At 55.7% G+C, this 14,724-nt stretch overlaps 1 protein-coding gene across 5 annotated transcripts in view; it reads left to right on the top strand.

Moving 5' to 3' along the window:
• Nucleotides 1-14,724, top strand: part of LOC145524035 (uncharacterized) — a 343,643-nt gene that overhangs the window by 23,292 nt on the left and 305,627 nt on the right. The gene's annotated exons all lie outside the window — the stretch shown is intronic.

Below are 14,724 nucleotides of genomic sequence, written 5' to 3'. Positions count from 1 at the left end.
CCCCCCCCACAGGAGATGCTCAGAGAGAGAAGGTGCCCCCCACAGGAGATGCTCAGAGAGAGAGGGTCCCCCCCACAGGAGATGCTCAGAGAGAGAGAAGGTGCCCCCACACAGGAGATGCTCAGAGAGAGAAGGTGCCCCCCACACCAGGAGATGCTCAGAAAGAGAAGGTGCCCCCAACAGGAGATGCTCAGAGAGAGAAGGTGCCCCCCCCACAGGAGAGGCTCAGAGAGAGAAGGTGCCCCCCACACAGGAGATGCTCAGAGAGAGAAGGTGCCCCCCCCCCAGGAGATGCTTAGAGAGAGAGAGGTGCCCCCCACAGGAGATGCTCAGAGAGAGAAGGTGCCCCCCCACAGGAGATGCTTAGAGAGAGAGAAGGTGCCCTCCACAGGAGATGCTCAGAGAGAGAAGGTGCCGCCCCAAGGAGATGCTCAGAGAGAGAGAGAGGTGCCCCCCACAGGAGATGCTCAGAGAGAAAAGGTGCCCCCCACAGGAGATGCTCAGAGAGAGAGAGGTGCCCCCCACAGGAGATGCTCAGAGAGAGAAGGTGCCCCCCACAGGAGATGCTCAGAGAGAGAGAAGGTGCCCCCCACAGGAGATGCTCAGAGAGAGAGAGGTGCCCCCCACAGGAGATGCTCAGAGAGAGAGAAGGTGCCCCCCACAGGAGATGCTCAGAGAGAGAGGTGCCCCCCACAGGAGATGCTCAGAGAGAGAGAGAGGTGCCCCCCACAGGAGATGCTCAGAGAGAGAGAGAGGTGCCCCCCACAGGAGATGCTCAGAGAGAGAGAGAGGTGCCCCCCACAGGAGATGCTCAGAGAGAGAAGGTGCCCCCCCCACAGGAGATGCTCAGAGAGAGAAGGTGCCCCCCCACAGGAGATGCTCAGAGAGAGAGGGTCCCCCCCACAGGAGATGCTCAGAGAGAGAAGGTGCCCCCCCCACAGGAGATGCTCAGAGAGAGAGAGAGGTGCCCCCCACAGGAGATGCTCAGAGAGAAAAGGTGACCCCCCACAGGAGATGCTTAGAGAGAGAAGGTGCCCCCCCCACAGGAGATGCTCAGAGAGAGAAGGTGTCCCCCCCACAGGAGATGCTCAGAGAGAGAGAGAGGGTCCCCCCCACAGGAGATGCTCAGAGAGAGAGAGGTGCCCTCCACAGGAGATGCTCAGAGAGAGAAGGTGCCCCCCCCAGGAGATGCTCAGAGAGAGAGAGAGGGTCCCCCCCACAGGAGATGCTCAGAGAGAGAGAGAGGTGCCCCCCACCGGAGATGCTCAGAGAGAGAAGGTGCCCCCCCACAGGAGATGCTCAGAGAGAGAGAGAGGTGCCCCCCCACAGGAGATGCTCAGAGAGAGAGAGAGGTGCCCCCCACCGGAGATGCTCAGAGAGAGAAGGTGCCCCCCCACAGGAGATGCTCAGAGAGAGAGAGAGGTGCCCCCCACACAGGAGATGCTCAGAGAGAGAGAGAGGTGCCCCCCACAGGAGATGCTCAGAGAGAGAGAGGTGACCCCACAGGAGATGCTCAGAGAGAGAGAGAAGGTGCCCCCCCCACAGGAGATGCTCAGAGAGAGAGAGAGTTGCCCCCCCCACAGGAGATGCTCAGAGAGAGAAGGTGCCCCCCACAGGAGATGCTCAGAGAGAGAAGGTGCCCCCCACAGGAGATGCTCAGAGAGAGAGAGGTGCCCCCCACAGGAGATGCTCAGAGAGAGAAGGTGCCCCCCACAGGAGATGCTCAGAGAGAGAGGGTGCCCCCCCCACAGGAGATGCTCAGAGAGAGAAGGTGCCCCCCACAGGAGATGCTCAGAGAGAGAAGGTGCCCCCCCCACAGGAGATGCTCAGAGAGAGAAGGTGCCCCCCACAGGAGATGCTCAGAGAGAGAAGGTGCCCCCCACAGGAGATGCTCAGAGAGAGAGGGTGCCCCCCCCACAGGAGATGCTCAGAGAGAGAGGGTGCCCCCCCCACAGGAGATGCTCAGAGAGAGAAGGTGCCCCCCACAGGAGATGCTCAGAGAGAGAGAGGTGTCCCCCCACAGGAGATGCTCAGAGAGAGAAGGTGCCCCCAACAGGTGATGCTCAGAGAGAGAGAGAGGTTGCCCCCCCCCCACAGGAGATGCTCAGAGAGAGAGGTGCCCCCCACAGGAGATGCTCAGAGAGAGAAGGTGCCCCCCACAGGAGATGCTCAGAGAGAGAGAATTGCCCCCCCCACAGGAGATGCTCAGAGAGATAAGGTGCCCCCCACAGGAGATGCTCAGAGAGAGAAGGTGCCCCCCACAGGAGATGCTCAGAGAGAGAGGGTCCCCCCCACAGGAGATGCTCAGAGAGAGAAGGTGCCCCCCCACAGGAGATGCTCAGAGAGAGAGAGGTACCCCCCACAGGAGATGCTCAGAGAGAGAAGGTGCCCCCCACAGGAGATGCTCAGAGAGAGAGGGTCCCCCCCACAGGAGATGCTCAGAGAGAGAAGGTGCCCCCCCACAGGAGATGCTCAGAGAGAGAGGGTCCCCCCCACAGGAGATGCTCAGAGAGAGAAGGTGCCCCCCCACAGGAGATGCTCAGAGAGAGAGAGGTGCCCCCCACAGTAGATGCTCAGAGAGAGAGAGGTGCCCCCCACAGGAGATGCTCAGAGAGAGAAGGTGCCCCCCCCACAGGAGATGCTCAGAGAGAGAAGGTGCCCCCCCCACAGGAGATGCTCAGAGAGAGAGAGGTCCCCCCCACAGGAGATGCTCAGAGAGAGAGGGTCCCCCCCACAGGAGATGCTCAGAGAGAGAGGGTCCCCCCCACAGGAGATGCTCAGAGAGAGAAGGTGCCCCCCCCACAGGAGATGCTCAGAGAGAGAAGGTGCCCCCCCCACAGGAGATGCTCAGAGAGTGAAGGTGCCCCCCCCACAGGAGATGCTCAGAGAGAGAAGGTGCCCCCGCCACAGGAGATGCTCAGAGAGAGAGAGAGGGTCCCCCCCACAGGAGATGCTCAGAGAGAGAGGTGCCCCGCCCACAGGATATGCTCAGAGAGAGAGAGAGGGTCCCCCCCACAGGAGATGCTCAGAGAGAGAGGTGTCCCCCCACAGGAGATGCTCAGAGAGAGAGAATTGCCCCCCCCACAGGAGATGCTCAGAGAGAGAAGGTGCCCCCCACAGGAGATGCTCAGAGAGAGAAGGTGCCCCCCAGAGGAGATGCTTAGAGAGAGAGGGTCCCCCCCACAGGAGATGCTCAGAGATAGAAGGTGCCCCCCCCACAGGAGATGCTCAGAGAGAGAAGGTGCCCCCCCCACAGGAGATGCTCAGAGAGAGAGAAGGTGCCCCCCACAGGAGATGCTCAGAGAGAGAGAAGGTGCCCCCCACAGGAGATGCTCAGAGAGAGAGGGTCCCCCCCCAGGAGATGCTCAGAGAGAGAAGGTGCCCCCCACAGGAGATGCTCAGAGAGAGAGAAGGTGCCCCCCCCACAGGAGATGCTCAGAGAGAGAGAGAGGTGCCCCCCCCACAGGAGATGCTCAGAGAGAGAAGGTGCCCCCCCACAGGAGATGCTCAGAGAGAGAGAATTGCCCCCCCCACAGGAGATGCTCAGAGAGAGAAGGTGCCCCCCCACAGGAGATGCTCAGAGAGAGAAGGTGTCCCCCCACAGGAGATGCTCAGAGAGAGAAGGTGCCCCCCACAGGAGATGCTCAGAGAGAGAAGGTGCCCCCCCCACAGGAGATGCTCAGAGAGAGAGAAGGTGCCCCCCACAGGAGATGCTCAGAGAGAGAGAAGGTGCCCCCCCCACAGGAGATGCTCAGAGAGAGAAGGTGCCCCCCACAGGAGATGCTCAGAGAGAGAGAAGGTGCCCCCCCCACAGGAGATGCTCAGAGAGAGAGAAGGTGCCCCCCACAGGAGATGCTCAGAGAGAGAGAAGGTGCCCCCCACAGGAGATGCTCAGAGAGAGAGGGTCCCCCCCCCAGGAGATGCTCAGAGAGAGAAGGTGCCCCCCACAGGAGATGCTCAGAGAGAGAAGGTGCCCCCCCCACAGGAGATGCTCAGAGAGAGAGAGAGAGGTGTCCCCCCCACAGGAGATGCTCAGAGAGAGAAGGTGCCCCCCAGAGGAGATGCTCAGAGAGAGAAGGTGCCCCCCCACAGGAGATGCTCAGAGAGAGAAGGTGCCCCCCACAGGAGATGCTCAGAGAGAGAGAGAGGGTCCCCCCCACAGGAGATGCTCAGAGAGAGAAGGTGCCCCCCACAGGAGATGCTCAGAGAGAGAGAGAGGGTCCCCCCCACAGGAGATGCTCAGAGAGAGAGAGAGGTGCCCCCCCCACAGGAGATGCTCAGAGAGAGAAGGTGCCCCCCCCACAGGAGATGCTCAGAGAGAGAAGGTGCCCCCCCCACAGGAGATGCTCAGAGAGAGAGAAGGTGCCCCCCACAGGAGATGCTCAGAGAGAGAGAAGGTGCCCCCCACAGGAGATGCTCAGAGAGAGAGGGTCCCCCCCCAGGAGATGCTCAGAGAGAGAAGGTGCCCCCCACAGGAGATGCTCAGAGAGAGAGAGAGGTGCCCCCCCCACAGGAGATGCTCAGAGAGAGAGAGAAGGTGCCCCCCCCACAGGAGATGCTCAGAGAGAGAGAGAGGTGCCCCCCCCACAGGAGATGCTCAGAGAGAGAAGGTGCCCCCCCACAGGAGATGCTCAGAGAGAGAGAATTGCCCCCCCCACAGGAGATGCTCAGAGAGAGAAGGTGCCCCCCCACAGGAGATGCTCAGAGAGAGAAGGTGTCCCCCCAGAGGAGATGCTCAGAGAGAGAAGGTGCCCCCCCACAGGAGATGCTCAGAGAGAGAAGGTGCCCCCCACAGGAGATGCTCAGAGAGAGAGAGAGGGTCCCCCCCACAGGAGATGCTCAGAGAGAGAAGGTGCCCCCCACAGGAGATGCTCAGAGAGAGAGAGAGGGTCCCCCCCACAGGAGATGCTCAGAGAGAGAGAGAGGTGCCCCCCCCACAGGAGATGCTCAGAGAGAGAAGGTGCCCCCCCACAGGAGATGCTCAGAGAGAGAGAGAGGTGCCCCCCACAGGAGATGCTCAGAGAGAGAAGGTGCCCCCCACAGGAGATGCTCAGAGAGAGAAGGTGCCCCCCACAGGAGATGCTCAGAGAGAGAGAGAGGTGCCCCCCACAGGAGATGCTCAGAGAGAGAAGGTGCCCCCCACAGGAGATGCTCAGAGAGAGAAGGTACCCCCCCACAGGAGATGCTCAGAGAGAGAGAGAGGTGCCCCCCACAGGAGATGCTCAGAGAGAGAAGGTGCCCCCCACAGGAGATGCTCAGAGAGAGAAGGTGCCCCCCACAGGAGATGCTCAGAGAGAGAGAGGTGCCCCCCCACAGGAGATGCTCAGAGAGAGAAGGTGCCCCCCACAGGAGATGCTCAGAGAGAGAAGGTGCCCCCCACAGGAGATGCTCAGAGAGAGAAGGTGCCCCCCACAGGAGATGCTCAGAGAGAGAAGGTGCCCCCCACAGGAGATGCTCAGAGAGAGAGAGGTGCCCCCCCACAGGAGATGCTCAGAGAGAGAAGGTGCCCCCCACAGGAGATGCTCAGAGAGAGAAGGTGCCCCCCACAGGAGATGCTCAGAGAGAGAAGGTGCCCCCCACAGGAGATGCTCAGAGAGAGAGAGAGGTGCCCCCCACACAGGAGATGCTCAGAGAGAGAGAGAGGTGCCCCCCACAGGAGATGCTCAGAGAGAGAAGGTGCCCCCCACAGGAGATGCTCAGAGAGAGAGGGTCCCCCCCACAGGAGATGCTCAGAGAGAGAGGGTCCCCCCCACAGGAGATGCTCAGAGAGAGAAGGTGCCCCCCCCACAGGAGATGCTCAGAGAGAGAGAAGGTGCCCCCCACAGGAGATGCTCAGAGAGAGAAGGTGCCCCCCACAGGAGATGCTCAGAGAGAGAGGGTCCCCCCCACAGGAGATGCTCAGAGAGAGAGGGTCCCCCCCACAGGAGATGCTCAGAGAGAGAAGGTGCCCCCCCCACAGGAGATGCTCAGAGAGAGAAGGTGCCCCCCCCACAGGAGATGCTCAGAGAGAGAAGGTGCCCCCCCCACAGGAGATGCTCAGAGAGAGAAGGTGCCCCCCCCACAGGAGATGCTCAGAGAGAGAAGGTGCCCCCCCCACAGGAGATGCTCAGAGAGAGAAGGTGTCCCCCCACAGGAGATGCTCAGAGAGAGAGAGGTGCCCCCCACAGGAGATGCTCAGAGAGAGAAGGTGCCCCCCACACCAGGAGATGCTCAGAGAGAGAAGGTGCCCCCCACAGGAGATGCTCAGAGAGAGAGAGAGAGGTGCCCCCCCCACAGGAGATGCTCAGAGAGAGAAGGTGCCCCCCCCACAGGAGATGCTCAGAGAGAGAAGGTGCCCCCCCCACAGGAGATGCTCAGAGAGAGAGAAGGTGCCCCCCACAGGAGATGCTCAGAGAGAGAGAAGGTGCCCCCCACAGGAGATGCTCAGAGAGAGAGGGTCCCCCCCCAGGAGATGCTCAGAGAGAGAAGGTGCCCCCCACAGGAGATGCTCAGAGAGAGAGAGAGGTGCCCCCCCCACAGGAGATGCTCAGAGAGAGAGAGAGGTGCCCCCCCCACAGGAGATGCTCAGAGAGAGAAGGTGCCCCCCCACAGGAGATGCTCAGAGAGAGAGAGAGGTGCCCCCCCCACAGGAGATGCTCAGAGAGAGAAGGTGCCCCCCCCACAGGAGATGCTCAGAGAGAGAGAGAAGGTGCCCCCCCCACAGGAGATGCTCAGAGAGAGAGAGAGGTGCCCCCCCCACAGGAGATGCTCAGAGAGAGAAGGTGCCCCCCCACAGGAGATGCTCAGAGAGAGAGAATTGCCCCCCCCACAGGAGATGCTCAGAGAGAGAAGGTGCCCCCCCACAGGAGATGCTCAGAGAGAGAAGGTGTCCCCCCAGAGGAGATGCTCAGAGAGAGAAGGTGCCCCCCCACAGGAGATGCTCAGAGAGAGAAGGTGCCCCCCACAGGAGATGCTCAGAGAGAGAGAGAGGGTCCCCCCCACAGGAGATGCTCAGAGAGAGAAGGTGCCCCCCACAGGAGATGCTCAGAGAGAGAGAGAGGGTCCCCCCCACAGGAGATGCTCAGAGAGAGAGAGAGGTGCCCCCCCCACAGGAGATGCTCAGAGAGAGAAGGTGCCCCCCCACAGGAGATGCTCAGAGAGAGAAGGTGCCCCCCACAGGAGATGCTCAGAGAGAGAAGGTGCCCCCCACAGGAGATGCTCAGAGAGAGAGAGGTGCCCCCCCACAGGAGATGCTCAGAGAGAGAAGGTGCCCCCCACAGGAGATGCTCAGAGAGAGAAGGTGCCCCCCACAGGAGATGCTCAGAGAGAGAAGGTGCCCCCCACAGGAGATGCTCAGAGAGAGAGAGAGGTGCCCCCCACACAGGAGATGCTCAGAGAGAGAGAGAGGTGCCCCCCACAGGAGATGCTCAGAGAGAGAAGGTGCCCCCCCACAGGAGATGCTCAGAGAGAGAGAGAGGTGCCCCCCCCACAGGAGATGCTCAGAGAGAGAGAGAGGTGCCCCCCACAGGAGATGCTCAGAGAGAGAAGGTGCCCCCCACAGGAGATGCTCAGAGAGAGAGGGTCCCCCCCACAGGAGATGCTCAGAGAGAGAGGGTCCCCCCCACAGGAGATGCTCAGAGAGAGAAGGTGCCCCCCCCACAGGAGATGCTCAGAGAGAGAGAAGGTGCCCCCCACAGGAGATGCTCAGAGAGAGAAGGTGCCCCCCACAGGAGATGCTCAGAGAGAGAGGGTCCCCCCCACAGGAGATGCTCAGAGAGAGAGGGTCCCCCCCACAGGAGATGCTCAGAGAGAGAAGGTGCCCCCCCCACAGGAGATGCTCAGAGAGAGAAGGTGCCCCCCCCACAGGAGATGCTCAGAGAGAGAAGGTGCCCCCCACAGGAGATGCTCAGAGAGAGAAGGTGCCCCCCACAGGAGATGCTCAGAGAGAGAAGGTGCCCTCCAGAGGATATGCTCAGAGAGAGAGAATTGCCCCCCACACAGGAGATGCTCAGAGAGAGAAGGTGCCCCCCTCCCACAGGAGATGCTCAGAGAGAGAGAATTGCCCCCCACGCAGGAGATGCTCAGAGAGAGAAAAGGTGCCCCCCACAGGAGATGCTCTAGAGAGATAAGTGTGCCCCCACACAGGGTATCCCCGGAATGCAGCAGCTTGATTTGAGTGATCTGAAGTTTTTTTGAGAGTTTTGATGTGAAGCAGTAAAAATGGTCGTCTCCTTCGGTAATGATGATGTTGAAATAGCTCTGTGTGCCAGGAATGGGGTTGGTGAAGGTGAAGTTCCCACCCTCCAGGAGCCCGTGTTCTATGGCAGATCTCTCCTTGCGTGCTGATTTGCAGACTGATTTCCTTTCTTCCAAATCAGAACTGTAGATCCTGGAGCTGAGGACTGAATCCAGGATGGCGGGTCGACTGTGACGCTGACATTTCTTTTCTCAGTTAAATGCTGGCTGTCTTTCTGAGGAGGTGATGGAGGTGGTGAAGGTGAAGGCTGGGAGTTTGTCTGGGGAACGGGGGAGGTCAGATAAACCTTCCTGCTTCTGGCACGTTCTCTGACTCCTCCAGCTTGAAATTGTCAAGATGCCCCGGTGCCAATGTTTGGGGTTGGATGCCTTGAAACCCGTCACTTCCTTTCTTCCCTCAGCACATGGCTGCGTGCCGGGGGCACCCACACCCCTGCACAGCTCGAACCCCAAGAGAATACAGACGAACATATGTTTACGTTTGTTTGCAGTGAGAAGTGCAGTCAGGAAAGCGTGCAGCTGAGGGTCAGGCCAGGGCCTGCTTAAGCTGGCCACTCAGGGAACGTCTTTCTGAAGAACTGACTGTTTTTTTAAATAAAAGTTTTTAATTTAAAAAAGTCAGAAGAAACAGTTTTGTCAGAAGTAACAGTGATTTATATCCTTGATATATAAAGAGTGTCTTAAAATCAGAGAGAGAAACTTTCCAAATTAGAAAGCCACCAAACCGCAGTGTTTGAAAAGGGAGGGATGAATGAAGTTCAGGGCCGCCCCGCGCCGTGGGGCAAGGACTGAGGTTACCTGAACAGAGCCCCTGTTTTCACGGACACGGCCCTCAAGTCGAATGCTGGTCCCGTGAACCTTCCAGAAGAGGCTACCTGGACGCTGGCTCCGGGGGACGGGAGCCTCAGCTGTGAGGGCAGTCGCCGTCTCTCCCCGGTAGCAGGGTCTTCCTGCCCTCTGCGTCTCATGCCTGTCTGCAAGGTCCCGTTCCTGCCGTTCCCACTGTCTGAAGAGTTTTCTCTTCCTCTGTGCTTCCCAGTTAAATCCTGCCTGGAGGAACAGGGGTTTAGGACTAATCCTCACATCAGCATCTTTAAAGGTTAACTGCATCCTGGCTTCCATTAGTAGCCATTTGTGGCTTGGATGTTATTTTATCCGAGTCATTCTTAAACCCAGCTGTTTTTCCTGCTTCCACTGCTCTCCACGGCAGTGAGATGAATTGGTGGGTCACCTGTTAGGGTCCTGGAGCCCGCCGGAGGGAGGTGCCCTGACAGCAGCCCCGTCTTTTTAAGATAAGGAGGGGACGGGAGAAGAGAGAGCTGGGTGTGAAGATGCTCCGTGAACTTGGGGGACATGAATGCCCCATTTTCCGGGACACATGGGTATGTCTGGACCAACCTGGCTAGTTCCTTCTTCCCAGTTCTGATCAATCATCCTGAAAGTCTCTTGGAATGACTAAGTTCCTGATGAATCTCCCACGATGGTTGTGAATGTGAGTAACAAGATCGTGGCTATGTAGCTGCCCACCCCTGTGGAGTGTGAGAGGGAATCAGGACTCCACAGGAGGTGGGGCTGGGCAGAGTTCCTTCCTGGGACCCTCACCATCACTGTCGCAGGATGACTGAGGTAGTACAGGCTCATGGTCACCGTGAGATGACCAGTAAATATCTCCATCTCATAACAGATGTCAGCGTAAAGCCTTCATCCAAAGTGTGGGGGAGTTTACGGGGCAACCACTGGAATGGACACGTGTGGGGGGTGTTCCCTTGACCTTTGAGCCAGCCCCCTTCTCTGCAGCCCTCACCTGTGCAGGCACACTGGATGCAGACGTGTTTGTCTGATGTGCTCCAGCCACCCCAGCCCCGGGGGTAGGACGAGGGTGGACGCTGGCCTGGGCTCCGCCATCGGGTTCTCCAGGAGATCTGAAGTTGGAGTCCCCCTGCCCCTTAACCAGCCAGCCGTCTGCTTCCGTCTGGACGCGTGGGAGGTTCTCCCGAGCTGTAGGGTAGCTGAGAAGAGAAGGTCCGAGAAAGACAGGAGAGGAGATGCAAGGTGGGGACGGGACCAGAGCAGGTGTGCGGCTGTGTTTCCTTTCTGCCAAGGTTTCTGCGTCTGCCAGCGCCGTGGGAAAGCACGCCGCTTGGACGGAACTTGCACTTTCCCTAAGAAAGGCTTTGCGCTGGCTAGAGAGTGTCTTACCTGTGGACGCGTTCGATTAGTTTTCCCCTGCAAAGACAGCCCACCAGCTTCGGCTGGGCTTAATGTTTTCCTGTCTTCTAATGGACAGTAATTGGCATGGATTTATTATCTGAATTACCCCTTCCTTCAGGATATCACTTAGAAAAATGGGATCATAAAACGAGATGCTCCCATCAGAAAGCGCCTGTGAGGAGCAGGTGAGGGGGACAGCGGGATTCCCGGGCCCGGCGCTCTCCTCGTAGAGTGGAAAGTAATTCTTCAGATTTGGAAAATTTATGATATTATAAATGGGATTTAATATCTTTCTTTACCCAATTTAGCAAAAATTGTCAGGAAAAAAAAAAACCACATCTGATTTTATAGGCCATTTCAGATGTAGGTGCCTCTGAATGTGAATAGATCCCGGGCAGGGCCGCCTGCAGAGCTGGCCTTGGACCTTCCTCCTGTGCTGGCCAGGTCACCCTGGGCACCTCTCTCTCTTCCCCTGGCCTGCATCTCCGAGAGCCCACCAGGCCTGGGTTCAGGTCCGCCCCAGCTCTCGTGTCCACACCCCCCACCCCTCGACAGCTGTCCCTTGAGAGGCTGGGGCGGACCTGGTGCCCCCCATCTCCTGCAACTCTAGCTTCTTGAGCACCCCCCCCCGCCCCAATTCCTGGTGCTGGAGGAAGAGACCTAAAGCGTCACAGGTATTTTCCTGTGAAACAGCAGTAAATGTTACCTGGGTCGGCCTTCCTTGATGGCTGAGATGGTAAAGAATCCACCTGCCAATGCAGGAGATGTGGGTTCGATCCTTGGGTCAGGAAGATCCCCTGGAGGAGGGCATGGCAACCCACTCCAGTATTCTTGCCTGGAGAATCCCATAGACAGAGGAGCCTGGTAGGCTAGTCCATGGAATTGCAAAGAGTTGGACACGACTGAGCACATGCATACGCATGTTACCCTGGTTTTTCGGGCTGTGTGGATGAGTGTGGATGAAGCATGTACTTTGTCGGTGGTTAACCCCAGGGACCTAACAGTTAGATGATGGGAGCTCCCATCTCTGGGAGCCTGCCGTCCGGGGAGATGGAATGCAATGTCCCGATCAAGGCGCTGTGTGGAGGAGTTGGGGCCACCCGGTAGAGACCCTGTGACGTGGCTCCCAGTGGCCCAGGGTGGGGTGGAGTTGGCTGGAACAAAGGGGAAGCGAGGCCACCAGGACTCAGAGCTGAGTGAGCTTGTGAGGTTGGCTCGGGGTTTCAGGGTGGGTGTGGCGCTCAGTCCCCTCGCCCTAAAGGACCACCTTCCCAGACATGCGGCCGTGCGACTGGTCCAGCTCATGACTGGTGCTGGACTTCCTGGGTGGCACAGCAATAAAGAACCGCCTGCTAGTGCGGGAGATGTAGGTTCCATCCCTGGGTTGGGAAGATCCCCTGGAGAAGGGTATGGCCACCCACTCCAGTATTCTTGCCTGGAGAACCCCATGGCAGAGGAGCCTGGGGGGCTAAGTCCATGGGGTTGTAGAGAATTGGACAAGACTGAGCAAGTACTCTTGCCTGGAAAATCCCACGGACAGAGGAGCCTGGTGGGCTGCAGTCCATGGGGTCGCTAAGAGTCGGACACGACTGAGCGACTTCACTTTCACTTTTCCCTTTCGTGCATTGGAGAAGGAAATGGCAGCCCACTCCAGTGTTCTTGCCTGGAGAATCCCAGGGACGGGGGAGCCTGGTGGGCTGCCGTCTATGGAGTCGCACAGAGTCGGACAGGACTGAAGCGACTCAGCAGCAGCAGCAGCAGAGCGACTGAACGACACCAGCACGTCTGGTGCTGGGTCTCCATTTTCAGTGGTTATAGCTCCCGATGGGCAGCCAAGCTGGCTGTGTCCTGGGCCGGGCAAGGCCCACCTGGCCAGCTCTCTGTCTCCCTGCTGGATGCAGCCCACTGCCCACTGGGACCCTCCATGCCACCCACTAAGGCGGCCCTCCCTGGACCCGTGCATCCACCCATGGCTTCGACCCTAGAGGCGGGACTTGGCCTTCACGGCCCTTTTGGTCCAATCAGAGAAATGACAGCCTAATTATTTTCAGGAGTACTTTATTTTATCTAAGCTCCCAAGATGAAAAATGATAAAACCAGTGCTTGAACACACACCTCTGACCAAGACACGCTGCCTCCACAGTCGCCTGTTTACATTTTACTGCAGTTCCCGGACGGATCCTAGACATAGATGCTGTCACTTTTGGCTCTTCTGCAAGGAGGAAAAGTCACATGATCCAGGAAACGTCGTGTCCTGCTGGGCACCTGCTTAACTTTATCCCCAAGTTTAGTGATCACAGGTAGAACTTTGATCATCAAGGGAACAGGTTGTGAAGAATTTGAGTGCTTTCATGAGATAACCGTCACGCCAAGGTTTTGTTTTCTTCTTCTGTGCTCTTTAGAATTCTCTCCTTCCCTCCCTCCCTCTCTCCTTCCCTTCTTGCCTTCCTCGCTTCCTCTCCTCCCTCCTTCCATCAGTTGACTTTGGCGTTGTCATTGCCTGTATCGCCTGCCTGCCAGGGGATGCATCCTCACCAGCTCTGATACCACGGCTCGTGCGTCAGGCAGCAGGCCAGCCTGGGTGAGATCAGCGTGAGAGGGAAGCCGGTGTTCTCGGCGCCCGAGTCCCCAGGTGTTGTATCAGTGTGGTCACAAAAGGATGCATGGGAATAGGCGGTAGTCCTTCTGCTCAATTTAACTTGCTTTACGGCACTGATTTTATAAGGGGTTGATGGTGGAAAGGCAAGGACTCAAGCGTATCTTTAAATCTAGAACTGAAGCACTGGATTAAAAATTAATGTATGATCGGTACCAAAATACTCAGATAGCAGGGACAGCTTTAGATGAGAAAAGAAAAATCACTCAGATCTTGCTATCTGTTAATAATCATAATTAGCATCTTGGTTAAAAAACCCTTCCAGATTAATTTTTGGCTGTGAAAATAAACAGAGGTGCTCTCAAGGAAAGCAAAACTTATTTTTTACCAGGTATATTACTTTATAACCTTTCAAATATATCTTTTGAACATATTTTGAATTCAGTAAATACAGGTAATCATTATAGAAGTCTGCCAATCATTTCATTGTGAGAATGTAATGGATTAACACTAATTTAACGGCATTGTTTTCATATTAGTTAATTTAATTATATAGTTTGTCTTTCAGTTTGTTTCCAGTTTCTATTTTTGCAAATATGAGCAGCCTGAGGATGGATAATCTTGAGTGCTCCTGCTTGTCACTGCTGGGGTCAGTAGACTGAACACTTTGCAGAACATCCCTGCTCTTCATCCGAGTCAGAAGGTGTACACGTTAAAAAATTGACATATGTTGTTGAATTTCCCCCTAGAGAGCTTGTGTCAATTTTCACTTCTTCCAATAACATACAAGAATGCCTATTTCTTCAAATTCTTTCCCACTTTAGGCATTATTTTATAAAATAAAAATTTTATAGGAAGGTTTTAAATTACAAAATCAGTTTCTTTTTTTGCACCTCTACATTTTTTTATTTCTTGTTAAGTTGGTTATTTGTGTGCTTCATGAAATTCGTTTTTGCTGAAATTATTAAATTGTTGTCGAACAGTAGTTCCTCATATTTCCCTATCATCATTTTGGAATTTGTAAGATTTATTCTGGAGTCTCCTCTTTTTTATTCCTGATATGGGAAATTTGTATTTCCTGTTCTTCCTACAATTTATTACTTTTACTTGTCATTCAAAAAGCAATTGGTTTTTCTCTGTGGCTAGTCAGATTTTAGTTTTATTTCAGCTCTTGCCTTTATCATGTTCTTCCTTCTGTTTCCTTTAGGTTTTATTTGATTCATACCCATTGATCACCCAAAGTAATTTGCTTTCTGATTATGTCGTAGTACAACTTTATAAGACATCCTTACTGTAAAACGGTTGAAGGGAACACAAGTTCACCTGAACCTGCTCTGCTCATGATGGCAGACATCAGCATTTGATAGTCTAGCTCACATGATTTTAAGCAAGTGGAATTATTTCACACAGACTTCAGTTTTTTGATGTTACTTCTGTCATTTCTCGTGTCCGTATCCTGCTGAAGTCCTCTTTCGGTCCTCCTACGACAATATTATTAAAAACATGGTGTGTATAATTTCATACCATTCTCCATGCAACTTAATAATAATTAGCACGTATTTTGGCATATGTGCTTTGTTTTTCATTGTTTCATATAAATTCATATTACATTTCCCTATATCTTGTTTTTTAAAAATACTTATATATGTTTCATATAATAAATGCATGATAAATAATCGAAT

The sequence above is a fragment of the Giraffa tippelskirchi genome, chromosome 10 (assembly GCF_054371585.1).
Source record: "Giraffa tippelskirchi isolate mGirTip1 chromosome 10, T2T-mGirTip1v1.2.pri, whole genome shotgun sequence".
Classification (NCBI taxonomy): domain Eukaryota; kingdom Metazoa; phylum Chordata; class Mammalia; order Artiodactyla; family Giraffidae; genus Giraffa; species Giraffa tippelskirchi.
Note: the sequence above shows the minus strand (reverse complement) of the source record. Positions and strands in the feature narration are given on the sequence as shown.